The 17,257-nt window shown below is 43.6% G+C and overlaps 1 pseudogene; it reads left to right on the top strand.

The window, feature by feature from the left end:
• Positions 1-7,038: 7,038 nt before the first annotated feature.
• Positions 7,039-9,170, top strand: LOC149975245 (uncharacterized; annotated as a pseudogene).
• The last annotated feature ends 8,087 nt before the right edge of the window (positions 9,171-17,257 follow it).

Genomic DNA, 17,257 nt, shown 5'->3' with positions numbered 1-17,257 from the left:
GAAGACAGATATTTTAAAAAGCAATACTATATATAAATACATTTTAAAGTTATTCAAATATAAGTGACCAAAGTCACCATAGATTGCCATTGATTACATATTAATTACCAAAATTGCCTATAACTTTGGTAGTTCTAAATTACCGGTAGTTTTTTGGGGGGGTGTTAGGTAGCCTAATGGTTAGAGCATTGGGCCAGTAACCTTCAGGTTGGTGGATCATATCCCCTAGCTGACAAGGTAAAAAAATATATATATGTTGTTCTGCCCATGAACAAGGCAATTAACCCACTGTTCCCTGGTAGGCTGTCATTGTAAATAAGAATTTGTTTTTAACTGACTTGCCTAGTTAAATAAAAATGATAAGGACAAATGTTGTTGTGTGTTGTAAAGTAAGTACATTTTCATTTATTGCACTCTTCCTCTGATGTTTTTATGCCACATATTTTCCAGTATAAGTTTACCCAGCACGTATACTGAGCACAAGCTTGAAGGGACAGAAGCCTTGAAGTCATGCCCACCTGTTTTATAACCTGCAACATCCATGGTTTGTGCTTTTTGAGCGAAACTCAGCATGGAGAATCCCCATTGAGCAGTACCCCTCATATGTCTAAATTTAGAATATGTGTATGTGTAGTATTGTTTTTTCATCTAGGTTAGGGATAGTGTGTGCTGTCCTTATTCAGATAACAATGCTGAGGTGGGGCCAGCATGGCAATGTGCACTGGGACATTCAAGTCCTGCTATCGAGAGCCAGTGTGATATAGTTTTCTGCCAAACCAGAAATCAAGGCCTTGGACATGCCTTTTCTCTGTTGGGGATAGGGGCAGTGTATGTTTTCTGACAGTTGCGCCTTTCAAGATGAATGAGTTTATGAGAACCGTGTGTCTTCCTCCAAAAGCCGTCAGTGTTACCAGCAGCATAATAGTGCAATCCTGACATTGGAATCCAAAAGACAGAGTGAGTTTTGATGTCACAAGAGAACAGAACAATGTGTGTGTGTATGCGTGTGCATTTTTGTGTGTGTGTGTGTGCATGCGTGCGTGTGTGGCGGATAAAGCTAACCCCTTTTGTTCCATATGTTGACCTTCTTCTGAAACAACTTTTAAATATTGTTGATATTTGTAGGGATGGTAAAAAATATTCAGCAATGTAGGTTCAGCATCTTTTAGTTTTTATACATTACAAAATGAAAACAATTGCATAAAACTTAAGAATGTTCCTCACATTGATTCAAGTTACTGTACTTGATTTGATCCCTCTTGTAACGGCATTCCTCCTCCTCTTCTGAGGAGGAGTAGCGAGAAGGATCGGAGGTAAGTGTCCATTATGTTTAATACGAAAAACAACAGAACACTAGAACAAAACAAAATAACGTGCATCAACAAAACAGTTCCGTGTGGCGACAAACACTGACTCGGAAAACAAACACCCACAACTCAAAAGTGAAACCCAGGCTGCCTAAGTATGATTCTCAATCAGAGACAACTAACGACACCTGCCTCTGATTGAGAACCATACTAGGCTGAACTCAAAACCCCAACATAGAAAAACACACAGACTGCCCATCCCAACTCATGCCCTGACCATACTAAATAAAGACAAAACAAAGGAAATAAAGGTCAGAACGTGACACCTCTGTTGTTGCAAGAAATTCAAATGTGCCTTGTGATTTACATAAAGTCACTGAAAACTTGCAGTTCTGTTTCTCTCACTAGATCTCATAGCCTACTGTAGCACATCAAAACTATAATGATAATAATAATTAGAATAAAACATTTTATTAAAATAATCTAACCCTCCTGCTGCAGGATAATTTTACTCCTGCGATGAATCTGGTCAAATATCCGATATCTGTATCTGACTTGTCATTCTTGTTTACTCTGTAGACTAAGCAGAGAAGAGTAATCACACCAAATTACATCTGACCAAATTATTTCGGTTTTTTATTTGAATATTGTTATCTAACCATGTAATTATACCACTTAATGCTACAGCATTTAACTTATCTGATTTGTTTGTGTAATTACTTACACATGGCGGAGGACATCATTGGATGTTTTTTTGCATATTTGTATTTTGCATTCTAGAAATAACACCAAAATAACATTTACTCTATCACATTAACTTAAATTACACTTTAACAATTAGATTTAAATTCATAGTACTTGAAATACAGTGCACACATTATTAATAAAGCCCTGATCTTTAACTTCCAAAATGAGGGCCATAGCTCACTCATACAAGTGGTGAAATGCCTGAGATGTTTGCAGACATGTTTGCAGAGAGTAGGGATAGACAGGACTGCAACCAAGCCAGGACTTGCTGACCAAGAAAACATTTTGAATCTACCCCCAAATTCCCCCATCGCCCCCACTGCCCCATAAATCTCCAACACAGCTTTGGTTTCGTGAATTTACAGGACTTTTTGGGGAGTAAAAATGTAGAATGTTAATTCAAATTATGCTAACTGATGTGGCTCATGCAATAGTCCTTTTGCACAACGTTGCAACGCCCACTTCTGCTCAACTTCCTACCAAATACATAGCTTCCTCTTCCGATCGCGTCCTGTCAGCCTGATTGTACCCATACTAGCCTCGAAGTCGCTCGTTTTATCATTAATATACTGAGGTAATCAATTTATATTTAAAATTGTGTTTATTCGTTCAATTAGTGATTTTTGTAATTTGATTATTGTGGTCTGTGTCTTTTTTTGTCTCTTAGCTAGATAGCTATTAACGCGCTAACTAGTAAGGTGGCTAGTCTCCAGCTACCTTCTCAAGTATGAAGGTAAGTGTAGCTAAGTTGCCTATCAGACCAGACATTTACTCAAAGCAGTAAGGTAGTTGAAGACATGCCTTTTACAGTAACTAGCTAACATAATCGCTCATTATTTTTTATTCAAAACAGTTTCGAACAGGGACAAAGTGACAGGAGAAGTCAGCATAAGGGCTTATTCTATAGGTCCATGAGTAAAAATGAGAAACCACACAGTTTGAGTGTAGGGTGAAAAGTCAGCTGTTTGTGACACACTACATGCTGGTTACACAGTCAGAAATGAAGCCTCGTCTTAGACTAAGAAGTTCCTGTCAATGGAGATCTGCATAAAGAGGCATTTCTTAGTCTAGGACTACGCTTAACCCATGTCTATGAATCCGTTCTTAGTGTAGTAATTGTTCAGTTGTCCTCCTTGCTCTTTCTGTAAACTCTGTTATGTTGGACGCATTAGATTACATTTAAACAAGGGCATGTACCCTTAATAGAAAAGTTTAAACCCATATTTCTGGAATGAATTTAGTAGCTGTTGCATGTTGCGCCAGTCACTTCTGTTTGCTGGTCGTGACAAATGTTGAGGATAAGACCCAGATGCAGACAGTTTGAAGTAACAAAAGTTTATTACAAAAACAGGGGGCAGGCAAACAACAGGTCAAGGGCAGGCAGAGGTCAGTAATCCAGAGCAGAGTCGGAAAGTTACAGAACGGCAGGCAGGCTCAGGGTCAGGGCAGGCAAAGGTCAGTAATCCAGGGCAGTGTCAACAACGTACAGAACGGCAGGAAGGCAACAGGAGACAAAGGGCTGTGAGACATAGGTTTAATCCTATACACATGAAAAGTGGGATGTATATGGAGGGTACGGGGCAACACAAGATGAACAGCAGAGGGGCTAATAATACAGGTGGAAAGTTTGCAGGACTCTACCCGGAGTGGCAGATCCCAAGTGGACAGCCATACCCTCTGCCCAAGACGATAGCGGGGAGTTGGGGTCCGGTGGTGGTTCGCCTGTCAATGATACCTGGAGGTGGTCTTGAGAAGAGAGGACCAAGCTCTCTTCCAGGTACGCCAACAGCGGCGGACGAACATCTGGGCAGAGGATATGTTGACCTCTTCATCTTGCCTAGGGAAGAGTGGGGGCTGATAACCCACAGAGCACTCAAAGGGCGAGAGCCCAGTGGCCGAGCAGGGAAGGGTGTTCCGGGCGTACTCCACCCACACGAGTTGCTGGCTCCAGGTGGTGGGATTGGCCGAGATGAGGCACCGAAGAGTCGTCTCCAGGTCCTGATTGGCACGCTCTGACTGGCCGTTGGATTGGGGTTGAAGTCCAGATGACAGGCTGGCCGTCGACCAATGAGTGTGCAGAATGCCTTCCAGAACCAGGATGAGAACTGAGGACCATGATCGCAACCTTGCCCTCCGGAAGTCCATGGGTCCGGAAAACATGCTGCACCATGAGCTGGGCCGTTTCCTTGGCAGAAGGTGATTGGGGAGGGGAATGAAATGGGTGGCTTTGGAAAGTAGCAACGAACGAGGAGACATCTGGAACCATGGTGGGCCACCAAAAGCATTGTCGTACAAAGGCTAGGGTCCGGCAGGAGCCAGGGTGGCAGGCAAACCTGGAGGAATGAGCCCATTCCAAGACCGAGGGGCTGGCAGCGTCTGGGACAAACATCTGGTTAGCTGCCCCCCCCCCCCCCAGCTGGGCCCCCCCAGATAACCGGGTGAACAACAGGGCCCATTGAGCTTGCCTGGAGTTGAGATGCTTGGCGGTGCGGAGACACTCTTGTGAGGTTCTTGTGATCCGTCCACACTATGAATGGAAGTTCTGCCCCCTCTAACCAGTGTCTCCCCTCCTCCAAGGCCATCTTCACCACGAGTAGTTCTCGGTTCCCCAAGTCATAATTCCTCTCCGTTTTGATAAGGCGATAGGAGAAGAAGGCACAGGGATGCAGCTTAAAGTCCAGGGCAGAATACTGGGACAGAACAGCCCCCACTCCGACATCCAAAGCGTCTACTTCCACCACTAACTGACGGTACGAGTCCGGATGGATTAATATGGGAGCTGTGGTAAAGCGGAAGTGGCCATAGGAATGGGCAAATCCTAAGAAACGTTGCAGCTACACTCTGGAGGTGGGTTGGGGCCAATCCACCACGCTCTCACCTTTTCCGGATCCATCTGCACATTCCCAGCAGCAGTGATGTATCCAAGGAAGGAGATGGTGGAGCGATGGAACTCGCATTTTTTGGCTTTGACAAACAGCTGGTTCTCCAGGTGATGCTGGAGGACTTGTCGGACGTAAAGAACGTGTTCTTGAGCCGAGTGGGAAAAGATGAGGATGTCATCGAGGTAGACGAACGCAAACCGGTTCAACATATCCTGAAAAACATCATTAACCAGGGCCAGGAACACAGCAGAGCATTGGTCAAACCGAATGGCATTACCAGGTATTCACAGTGTCCGCTATTAGTTTTGAAGGCGGTCTTCCACTCGTCACCTTCCTGTATCCGTACCAGGTGGTAGGCATTCCGCAGGTCTAATTTAGAGAAGATAGTGGCCCCCTGGAGCGTCTCGAAAGCCGAGGCGATGAGTGGTAGTGGGTAGCGGTTCTTAACCGTGATGTCATTGAGGCCTCGGTAGTGCAGGGTTTTGTCCTTCTTCTCCACAAAGAAGAACCCTGTGCCGGCGGGGAGGCAGAAGGACAGATACCCCCTGCAGCCAGGGAGTTCTTGATGTCTCCATAGCCTTGATCTCCAACAGTGAATAAAGCCATCCCTGGGGTGGTGTAGTGCCCGGGAGAAGGACGATCCCGCAATCATGGGGTCGATGCGGAGGAAGTGAAGTGGCCTGGGCCTTGCTGAAAACCTCTGGGAGATCTTGGTACTCCGCAGGAACGGTGGAGAAGTACGAGGCTTCTTCCGAGCCCACAGGAAGATGTTCTGGACCGACTTCAGTCAATGGGCGTGGCAGAATGGGTCCAGCCCACGATAGTGCCAGCAGTACAGTTGATAAGGGGATTGTGGAGCTGGAGCCAAGAAAATCCCAATACTACGGGAACCTGAGGAGACTTGATGAGCATAAACTATATAGACTCACTGTGGTTCCCTGACACACGCAGGTGGATAGGAGTATTATTCTGGGTGACCCTTTCTATAGAGCGTCCATCTAGTGCTCTAACGTCCAGGGTGCTGGAGAGGGGCTGAGTGAGGATGCCCAGCTCAGACACCAGGGTGGCATCCATGAAACTCGTGTCAGCCCCAGAGTCAATAAGAACCCTGAGAGATTTAGACTGGTCACCCCACAGCAGGATGGCATGGAGAGGGGTGCGAGTAAGGGGAGAAGAAAAAGTATCTGTATGGCCCAGCAGAGTACCTAGTGATAAGCCTGGACTCTTTAAAGGACAGATAGAACATAATGACCGGCAGTTCCGCAATACAGACAACTCTGGGATTTAAGTCTGTGTAAGCTTTAGGCTGGAGACAGCCTAGCTTTGCCGAGTCGCATCGGCTCCGAAAAAGGCGAGTCGGCAGACCTCCTCTCCCTCCTACATTCCCGTAGCTGCCCATCAAGCCGGATGGTCAAGGCGATGAGTGAATCAAGAGTCGTAGGCAGCTCCCAGGCTGCAAACTCGTCCTTCATCTCCTCTGATAATCCATGAAGGAATGTGTCGAACAGGGATTCAGGTTCCAGGCACTCTCGGCAGCCAACGTGCGGAAATCAACCACATAGTCCGTCACACTGTGGGAGTCCTAGCGAAGCTAGAGTAACTTCCGGGCAGCATCTCTCCCGAACAACGGAGAATCGAAAACCTTTTTCACCTCAGCCACGAACTCCTCCAGGCTGAAACACGCGGCAGATTGTTGTTCCCACATCACCGTTGCCCAGGTGGGAGCCCTCCTGGACATTAGCGTTATGAGACAGGCTACCTTCGAGCGGTCCAAGGGGAAGGATGAGGGCTGTAGCTCGAAGATGAGGGAACACTGGGAGAGGAATGCCCAACAGGTTCTTGACCCTCCAGCGAAGCGTTCCGGAGGAGGTAAGCAAGGTTCTCGGGAAGCCAGGGTGGCCTGGAGAGACGCACTGCTGACAGCGGTGTTACTGGGGGGCTGGAAGGCTACTGCCATGGCCGGCTGCCTTACAGATAATCCGGGGAATTGCTCCTGCAATGTATTCAAGGCACAGTCATGGCATTCTGCTAAGGTCTGGAATCCGTCCAGAAGACCTTGAAGTAACTCCTTGTGTCTCCCAACGGTGGCTCCTTGGGAGGAGATGGCGTTGCGGAGCTGGTCCGAGTTTGGTGGGTCAGTCAAGGCCAATTCGTACTATGAGACCTCAGGATAAGACCCAGATGCAGACAGTTCGATGTAACAAAAGTTTATTACAAAAACAGGGGGCAGGCAAACGACAGGTCAAGGGCAGATAGAGGTCAGTAATCCAGAGCAGAGTCCAAAAGGTACATGCTCAGGGTCAGGGCAGGCAGAATGGTTAAAACTGGCAAAACAAGAAACAGGGACTAGAGCACAGGAAAAATGCTGGTGGGCTTGACGAGACAAGACAAACTGGGAACAGACAAACAGAGAACACAGCTATAAATACACAGGTGATAATGGGGAAAATGGGCGACACCTGGAGGGGGGTGGAGACAAGCACAAAGACAGGTGAAACAGATCAGGGTGTGGCAGATGTTATAGTCTAATCATTTTCTTTTTATATCCCCACGTACGTTGTACTGAAGCCCTCTGAGCCCGTAACAATGACACAACATCACTATTCATGTGTTGCTGGCACTGCATTATGCAACCACACAGTTGCGTTATTATTCCAGTGTGCACACTATTCCCAGATGTGAACACCTGTCGTCATACCTGTGCATAGCTGCACAGAGGCCAAGCAGCAGTGGCATAAGCCAAGGACTACGGTATGTTTTAATTGCTATACCACATACTGTATCAACATCATATGGTTTTAATCACATCATAATGCCAAGAAACTATTTAATAACCTCTTATGGCTGCATCCCTTGTTCTCAATTTCCGCCTGAAGACATACCCTAATCTAACTGCCTGTAGCTCAGCCCCAGAGGCAAGGATATGCATATTCTTGGTATCATTTAAATGGAAACATTCTGAAGTTTGTGGAAATGTTAATTGAATGTAGGAGAATATAACACAGTAGATCTGGTGGAAGAAAAGAGAAAGAAAGAGCATACGTTTTCTATTGTTGTAGCATCATCTTTCACATGTACTAGAATAGCCACAACACAAGAGGGCCACTGTAGGTGTGCAACATTTCAGACTGATAACTTCAGGAATGGGTGAGCTACATGACATTTAGCATGAAGTCACCCAGGTGTCCCACACAAGTTGCCCAAATGTACCCAAGTGGCTTCAAGTACATTGATTTCAAGTACCAGGTGGTTTAAAGTACATTCTTTAGATTGGCTAACCAAAGTGGCTGCTTTGCTTTGCAGAAGTACACTCTACAGGGCCCTTCTTGGACCGCTCCCTGACCTCTCAGTTCTCCAGATAGAAGAGGCATACAATAACTGTAACCCTATTTCCAAGCCATTGATTTGCCACATGGGGAAGTCTGCTGAAAAGCTTTTAGTCGACTCCCACTTTGGAAAGGTAACAGTTGGGGAACCTCCTGTCTTACCAGCAGCCTCCAGTCATAACGTGACACATAGTTCACCATAAGGAGACCCCACCATTCCCCTCACTGCCCCTGGATGGCTACAGACTGGAGAGAAACTTTCAAAGCTGTACATTTGTGTTCAGTGAAGAAGACCAGCTTCACATAGTCTCTTCAGGTGAGCTTCACAACAGCCCATAAAATAGAGGAAGCTGCTAGAGAACAGAGTGCTGTCTCCAACTGGCAGGAGCTCCGGAAACCAAGACTGACCTCATCACGGTTCCGAGAGGCTTGCCATGTGAGAGGGCTGACATCTGCAGGCAATCTAGCTGAAATGATCCTCTAAGACACAGCACCAAAAGCTGACATGTAGAGAGGACTGGATATAGAGATAAGCAGCTAATGACTACTGCAAGATGCAGAATGTCAACTTCTCAACCTGTGGCCGCATCAGACATGCTGACGTCCCTTGGCTTCCCTCTTCTCCCGATGGCCTGGTCTACGACCCTCTCGAGCATCCACCCTTTGGCCTAGTTGAGATTAAGAACCCAAAGAAAAAGGGTTTTGTGGATTGCAAGTACGTTCACATGCAAAACAGTGAACCTTCCCTGAAGTGGCAGCATGCCTACTACTGGCAAGTTCAAGGTCATTTCTATATCACTGGGTTGGAGTGGTGTTACTTTGTTGTCTGTGCGCATGAGGACATTCTGGTCGAGAGAATACATAGAGACCAAGTGGTGTTCTCACTAATTAGAAAGAAGGGTGACTAGTACTATTTATATGTGTACATGCAAATGTTCTTAGGCAGGGAAGACTAAAAAACTACGGACAGGCTCTTTTATCTTTCAATTAATGAAAGAGAAACAATCCAACAAATCTGTATATGCAATTAATTAATTAATAATTTTAAATAATTCAGTTACATTTTGTCTGTTCTGTTGACACTATAAATAAAATGTTGCATTATTCAATATGTAATATGTTTTAGAAGTAAAGTTTATGACATAACAATACTAGGGCTAGGTTTAGGGCTAGGTGTAACCACCTTGTGAAGGGCTGGATCTGTGCATCTGATCCCACAAATCGCTGCAGCCCAAAACGACTTCTCACAGTCAACTCCTCTACTTTGTTCCGTAGGTCCTCAATCTCTCTCTGCATCTCTTCCCTCTCAGTCAAAACCAGGTTAACTGCAGCTGGCCCTGGCACTGCACAGTAGTCGTGGTCATGGTAGCTATCCATCTTTTCATCCTCTCCATCTTCAACATGGTTGTCCTCTACACATCCAGTCCTTGGTCTCTCTCTTCTTTCCCAAACACTTGCTCTTGCTTGGACATGGTAGTTATTTCACTGGAACAGCAAAGGCACTGCTCCCTTCTTCAGACGTCGAAGCCCACTAGAAGGTTCAATGAAATCATGTGGTAAATAGTGTCTACCACACACCTTGGAGTGACTTGTGATGGTGAAGTTTTCAATGCAAGTATTGATGACCCATTTTGCTATCTTGGCTCAGGATCACTGGAAAATGAGTGAAAACTCAAGTATTTTTCTGAGGAGGTACACAACAGAACAGAGCAATATTCCGTGGAGATGACCTCTCAACTCATTAACTTGATGTTACTCTTCTTTATTTCCTAACTTTCAATAAAGATGCCGCACCAACTAATAACGTTAACGTTAGCACTAACGTTTGCTAGGTACTGGTAGCTAACGTTTGCTAGCTAAAGAGACAAAAAAAGACATGGAACACAATAATCGAATTACAAAAATCACTACCTGAACGGATAAACACAATTTTCAACAAGAATTATAAAAAAAATGCTATAGACATATGATTATATTCATATACTGAGGTAATGATAAAAATGAGCGACTTCGAGGCTAGTATGGCTACAATCAGGCTGACAGGACGGGATCGGGAGAGGAAGCTGTGTATTGGGTAGAAATTTGAGCAGAAGTGGGCGTTGCAACGTTGTGCAAAATAACTATTGTATGAGCCACATCAGATAGCATAATTTGAATTACCATTCTACATTACCATGGAAAGTATTGCATCACAATACCAGACAGCCATTGCAAGTGTACCCATGAGTTTACCAGCGTTAGAGGTTCCAAGTCCGTTCTGTTCATTATATTTCTATGGGCTACAGAGTAAAGCTGTTCTTCTCTTTGTTGTAATCATGAAAATGATGAATGTTAGGATGGTGATGAAGATGATTACATCCCTTAATTTGACCATTTTCAAATACAGTACTTGTATTCAGTGGGGTCCTATTTTGAACATGCCAGCAGTGACATCACTGTGTAAATAACTTCTAAGCGTTGCATATGAATATGTGCATCGTCATACCTGACCACTTGAGAAGAGATACCCTTTCCCGAGGAGGAGGACTTGAGGTCTGTTGTGCTCTGGAAAATTGTCAGTATGGAAATGATCAATCTGCATGATAATGGGAAGAGCCAGGTTAAGCTGGCCTCCGTCCTTGGCTTTCACATCAATAACACGGAGGAATGCCTAGTATTAGAGGGGAACATTCGAGGAGCCCCGCCAGGAAGGCTTGAATGGATGCCAGACCCAAATAGACCACTAATTCCCCATGGAGACGGGCCCACAACCTCAGAGCCAAGCAGAGACCAGCAGGCCTCCTGTGCTGTTCTGTGCAGGGGCACAACTTTCACTGGGGACGGGGGGACATGTACCCCCCCCCCCCCCCCCCCCCCCCCCACACACATTCTGAAATTGCATTTTTGTTCCCTGCCAGTTCTATCATTGGAATGCGATACAAACGAGGCAACAGTGTGCTTTAGGACCATGCGGACGCCTCCGTGCAGTCGGGTAGGCTGTTTGGAGTGTTAATGCGACTGGATAAAACTTTTAAAAATAAGTTATGTCCACCCAACTTCTAAAACTAAAGTTGAGGCCCTGGTTATGTGTATCCCGTTGCTCTCCCACCATGTAGCCATGCCCTTCCCAAACGTAGAGGGCCTTCACACTTACTAGACTTTTCGCAAAAATACCCTCGGCCACACATATACTGCAATGTAAACTTGCGAACTTGTCTCAACCGCTACCTCAAATACCGTCGGCCACACATATACTACAATGTAAACTTGTGAACTTGTCTCAACCGCTACCTCCGGAGGAAGCGCATGACACCCGCCCAACAGTTGCCTCCCTCTAAGCAGGGCCATGTAAACATAAATGTCTCGTTGAGCGAACGCTCTTACAGTAAAACATTTAATAAAATAGCAATGTCTTTGAAGCAGCTTATGTGTACAGACATTTTCCTTATTTTTGAGACTTGTTTATAGATTTCCTAACCTGCAATTGTAGTAACAGTCTGTTACATTCCAAACTTGTCACTGTGGTTTAAAAACCCATGTTTGTTTTGTTAGTTGCTTGATTGCATTGAGCCACAGAAGTCCAGGCAAGAAGCCACTCCCCAGGGAATTATCACAATTTTTAGTTGCAGTTTGCATTTACCTCATATAAAGACTTGTATGATATTGATAAAATGAAGCCTGGCTTGTTCTAAGATAACTTTAATACAGTAGCTAGTGTAAGCCTAAGAGCTCCTGTCTAGCTACAGTTCAGGTAAATGTCACCATTTAGCTACAGCCAGCACATTTGTGAGGATGCAGACATTATTTTACCTTGCTAGCTAACCTTACCTAGCTGTGTAGCCTATTTTATAATATGAATAACACTGTATGATACTATTATTGTACATTTATATTCATATGGAAAAGGTAAACATTCATTATTGATATGCTAGCTAACGTTACTTGATCATGAAGCATGTTGTTAGGTAGCTATCAGGAGTTAGCTGCGTATTATCAGCTAATTTAATGTGTATGGATGAGTAAATAAATAAACCCTTTAATTGTCTGCAAACCTTGTGGATTTTTTCTTTTGCATTATTCAAGAGTGTAATATGGTTTGGTTGCATTATTCAATATGTAATGTGTTTAAGAAAAAAAGTTTCTTGAATTGTTAAATCGTTTGTGCTTACTGGCTAGTGGCTACAATTTGAGCTGCAGACCAAGAATGTTGCTTTGCCAGCCACAACGAAAGGTATGGCAAGGATGAATTGCGAATTGAAAGTAGAAATAAATCTCTTTTGCCACTCCTCTCCTTCATTTATCTCAGTGGGAATACGTCCATATATACTGAACAAATATATAAACGCAACAATTTCAACGATTTTACTGAGTTACAGTTCATGTAAGGAAATCAGTCCATTTAAATAAATTCCTTAGGCCTAATCTACAGAATTCACATGAATGGATACGGGCGTAGCTGTATAGTGAAAAGTACTAACAGTGTCTATGAGCTACCGTTCAATGAGTAAGAGCTCTTTCAGTATATCGAAATATCAGAAAACTTGATGATATCAAATAAGAAAATAGGAATGACCGGCATACAAAAAAGGTACATAATATCTATATTTTAGTGATACAATTAAATTCAATTTGTGCTATCAGCTTATTGGTTGGTTTCTCTGCTTTATTTTTTTACCTTTATTTAATAGAGCTCTAGGGGCGCTATTTCATTTTTGGATAAAAAACGTTCCCGTTTTAAGCGCGATATTTTGTCACGAAAAGATGCTCGACTATGCATATTCTTGACAGTTTTGGAAAGAAAACACTCTGAAGTTTCAGAATCTGCAAAGATTTTGTCTGTAAGTGCCCCAGAACTCATTCTACAGGCGAAACCAAGATGATGCATCACCCAGGAATTAGCAGAATTTCTGAAGCTCTGTTTTCCATTCTCTCCTTATATGGCTGTGATTGCGCAAGGAATGAGCCTACACTTTCTGTCGTTCGCCCAAGGTCTTAGCAGCATTGTGACGTATTTGTAGGCATATCATTGGAAGATTGGCCATAAGAGACTACATTTTCCAGAGGTCCGCCCGGTGTCCTTTGTCTAAATTTGTGCGTAATCTTCAGGTGCAGGCATTTTCTCCTGGGATTCAGGAGAGAAAGCATGTTTCCAAGAACGATGTATCAATGAAGAGATATGTGAAAAACACCTTGAGGATTGATTCTAAACAACGTTTGCCATGTTTTCAGTCGATATTATGGAGTTAATTTGGAAAAAAGTTTGCGTTTTGAGGACTGAATTTATGGATTTTTTTTGGTAGCCAAATGTGATGTATAAAACGGAGCTATTTCTAATACACAAGGAATCTTTTTGGAAAAACTGAGCATCTGCTATCTAACTGAGAGTATCCTCATTGAAAACATCAGAAGTTCTTCAAAGGTAAATTATTTTATTTGAAGGCTTTTATGTTTTTGTTAATGTTGCGTGCTGGATGCTAACGCTAATGCTAACGCTAAATGCTAACGCGAAATGCTAACTCTAGCTAGCTACTTTTACACAAATGATTGTTTTCCTATGGTTGAGAAGCATATTTTGAAAATCTGAGATGACAGTGTTGTTTACAAAAGGCTAAGCTTGAGAGATGGCATATTTATTTCATTTCATTTGCGATTTTCATAAATAGTTAACGTTGTGTTATGCTAATGAGCTTGCTGATAGATTTACACAATCCTGGATACAGGGGTTTTTTCATAGCTAAACGTGACGCAGAAAACGGAGCGATTTGTCCTAAACAAATAATCTTTCAGGAAAAACTGAACATTTGCTATCTGAGAGTCTCCTCATTGAAAACATCTGAAGTTCTTCAAAGGTAAATGATTTTTTTGAATGCTTTTCTGTTTTTTTGTGTAAATGTTGCCAGCTGAATGCTAATGCTAAATGCTACGTTAGCCATCAATACTGTTACACAAATGCTTGTTTTGCAATGGTTGAGAAGCATATTTTGAAAATCTGAGATGACAGTGTTGTTAACAAAAGGCTAAGCTTGAGAGCTAGCATATTTATTTCATTTCATTTGCGATTTTCATGAATAGTTAACGTTGCGTTATGGTAATGAGCTTGAGTCTGTATTCACGAACCCGGATCCGGGATGGGGAGATCAGAAAGGTTAACTAGGCAGTTAAGAACTAATTCTTATTTTCAATGACAGCCTAGGAACAGTGGGTTAACTGCCTGTTCAGGGGCAGAACAACAGATTTGTATCTTGTCAGCTCAGGGGTATGAACTTGCAACCTTCCGGTTACTAGTCCAACTCTCTAACCACTAGGCTACACTGCCGCCCAAGGTTGGTTTCTCTGTGTCTGATGCTTGTTGCATTTCAGTAGTAGGCTATTCCTCAATGGGATGACTCTTTAAAACTGGAGGAACAGGTTGAAAGTGATACATGTTCTTCAGACGCAGCCAGCCTAAATCAAGCATGACACTATTAGAATTCTAGAGTTAACATGTTTGAGTTAAAGCAAGAAAAGGATTTGTCACTGTCTCCTTATTGTCTTCAGATGATTCATTCTATCAGCAGCCATTTTCCCCCTCTTTCTTTTCCTGAACTTGAGCCAAAGCAAGCACAAGCAAGTCCTGTAGGATATATTTGATTGGCTGGTTTTAATAGTTTTCTTTCTTTCTGCTCACACATTGCAAAAACAGCCAAGTCACACCAGATTCACTGCAGTATTAGACGTTTGTCCACGTCCCCAGGACATTGGGAGATGCCTTGTGCATGCATGCAATTTCAATACCATCCAATACCATTCAATACTTACCTGCTTTCACTTTACCCACAGACGTTTGTCCCACCCCTGGAGAAATGCTGACTACTGAATAGAGACTGTGAGATCTTGTTCTGCAAACACTGCATATCATTTTTTAAAGATGTCTTGAAGAAAAAAATACAAATGTATTTGAAAATTAAAGGATGTGGAAATGCGTTAAACCTTTAAAAATGTTGGTTTGACATTTTAAATGGGCCAACTTCAATCAGGTTTTGTTCATGGATGTGGTGCTTTGAAACGACTCTGTGGTAGAACTTTACAGAGGTGGAACCCCGTTAAACCCAGTGGCTTAACGCTTTTACTGGGCCCTGTACAGAGAAGTTGGGACAAGCGGAGAGAGCCTAAGCCCTTTGAACTGTGCCTTGTCTCTTCACCTTGGCAAACGTACAGACATCCCACACCCCCCTCAACTGCACTCTGGGTCATATTGAGTTCTCTGGAAGAATGTAGAAAGCTGAGATGCTGTCGATAAGGTGGTGCGAAGTGATGATACGATTGCAGAATCAGGCCGTCTAACGAGGCGTGGGCCACGGGTGAATGGGAACGTGTCGTTCAGCGAAGGTCACCTGGCATCTCAGTCGAGACGGAGACGAGCTGAGCTTGAGCTTGACTTTTCACCTACAAAGCCTGATTTGGATTGTTGCTTGTGAACTGAAATAAAATCTGAAAGTGTCTACAGCTCATTCTATATTTTCAGACAGTTAAATATGTCTCTTTCAACAAAAGGATAACACCTCATCCACTTCTCTTCTATTTCCTCCAGACAGAGCCAGTAGCCTTCAGTGGACTGACCAGGGAGGAGAGACCCACCACTACGGCCAATAGTACAGTCATTAATGTTTCTGAGATATCTCAGGAGTACAACCACAGTACATCTAACATTCCAACACGGCCTCATCTTGTCTTAGCGTGATTCGAAACAAAGCGATTGCCCACTGGGAACAGATGTCAATTCAACGTCTATTCCATGTTAGTTCAACGTAATTTAATTGAAAATATGTGGAAAAAAAACGTTGATTCAACCAGTGTGTGCCCAGCGGGAAGGAAAACAACAAAGACATTGATGACAGCTATATAACTGGAGTTAACAATAGGCCTATTTTATATCCTGTATTGCTGATTCCCCACAGTTTGGATCCATCAAACATTTTAGTTGAACTATTTTAAATTGATCCTCTGATGAACTTGCATTATACAATGTTTATGAAACACCAATATCGCAGAACCGTTTAAAGAGCGCAGAAACCACTGTGAACTAACATCGTCCCAAAGGGCCATACAGAATAGTTTGTTTTCATTTATCGGTACATTCCAGCACCAGTCATTGCCCAACACCACACAGAGAGAGGAAGCGAGAGAAAGTGAGAGATAGAGAGAGATCCTAACTGAGCCTTGCTCAATACCATTAAAGAGCCCCGGGGCTGAACCCCCCTCCCCATAGTAGTTTACATATAAACACCCTGAACATGCAGGTGGAAATAAGGGCCCATAAGGGTACATAAATAGAATTCTGGCCAACACACAAACAGTTGGATTTTTCAGACAAACTTGTACTTGAACCATCTCCTATGACTCAGCTTGACTCTACTTAACCTAACACTGACATATTAGTTAATGTAACTCTTGATGAACCAGTAATTATTAAACACATTGCAACTTTGTTATCAGACATTTGATTCTATATAACGCAATGATATTATGAACATCGTAATAATTTTGCATGAGAAGCAAGGACGTATCAATACCAGTAAGACAAGCATTGGGTGAAAGAAGAACACATACAAGGATAAATTAAGTCTAGATGACAAAGCTCATCACTAAGCTAAGTATCCTGGGACTAAACACCTCCCTCTGCAACCGGATCCTGGACTTCCTGATGGGCCGCCCCCAAGTAGTAAGCATAGGTAACAACACATCCGCCACGCTGATCCTCAACACGGGGGCCCCTCAGGGGTGCGTACTCAGCTTCCTCCTGTACTCCCTGTTCACTCTGTACGGCCAAGCACAACTCCAACACCATCATCAAATTGCCGATGACACAACAGTGGTAGGCCTGGTCACCTACAACGATGAGACAGCCTATAGGGAGGAGGTCGGAGACCTGACTGTGTGGTGCCAGGACAACAGCCTCTCCCTCAACGTGATCAAGACAAAGGAGATGATTGTGGACTACAGGAAAACGGAGGACCGAGCACGTCCCCATTCTCAT

This window comes from Oncorhynchus mykiss, chromosome 19 (genome assembly GCF_057628025.1).
Source record: "Oncorhynchus mykiss isolate SJ-2025 chromosome 19, ASM5762802v1, whole genome shotgun sequence".
Taxonomy (NCBI): Eukaryota; Metazoa; Chordata; class Actinopteri; order Salmoniformes; family Salmonidae; genus Oncorhynchus; species Oncorhynchus mykiss.
Note: the sequence above shows the minus strand (reverse complement) of the source record. Positions and strands in the feature narration are given on the sequence as shown.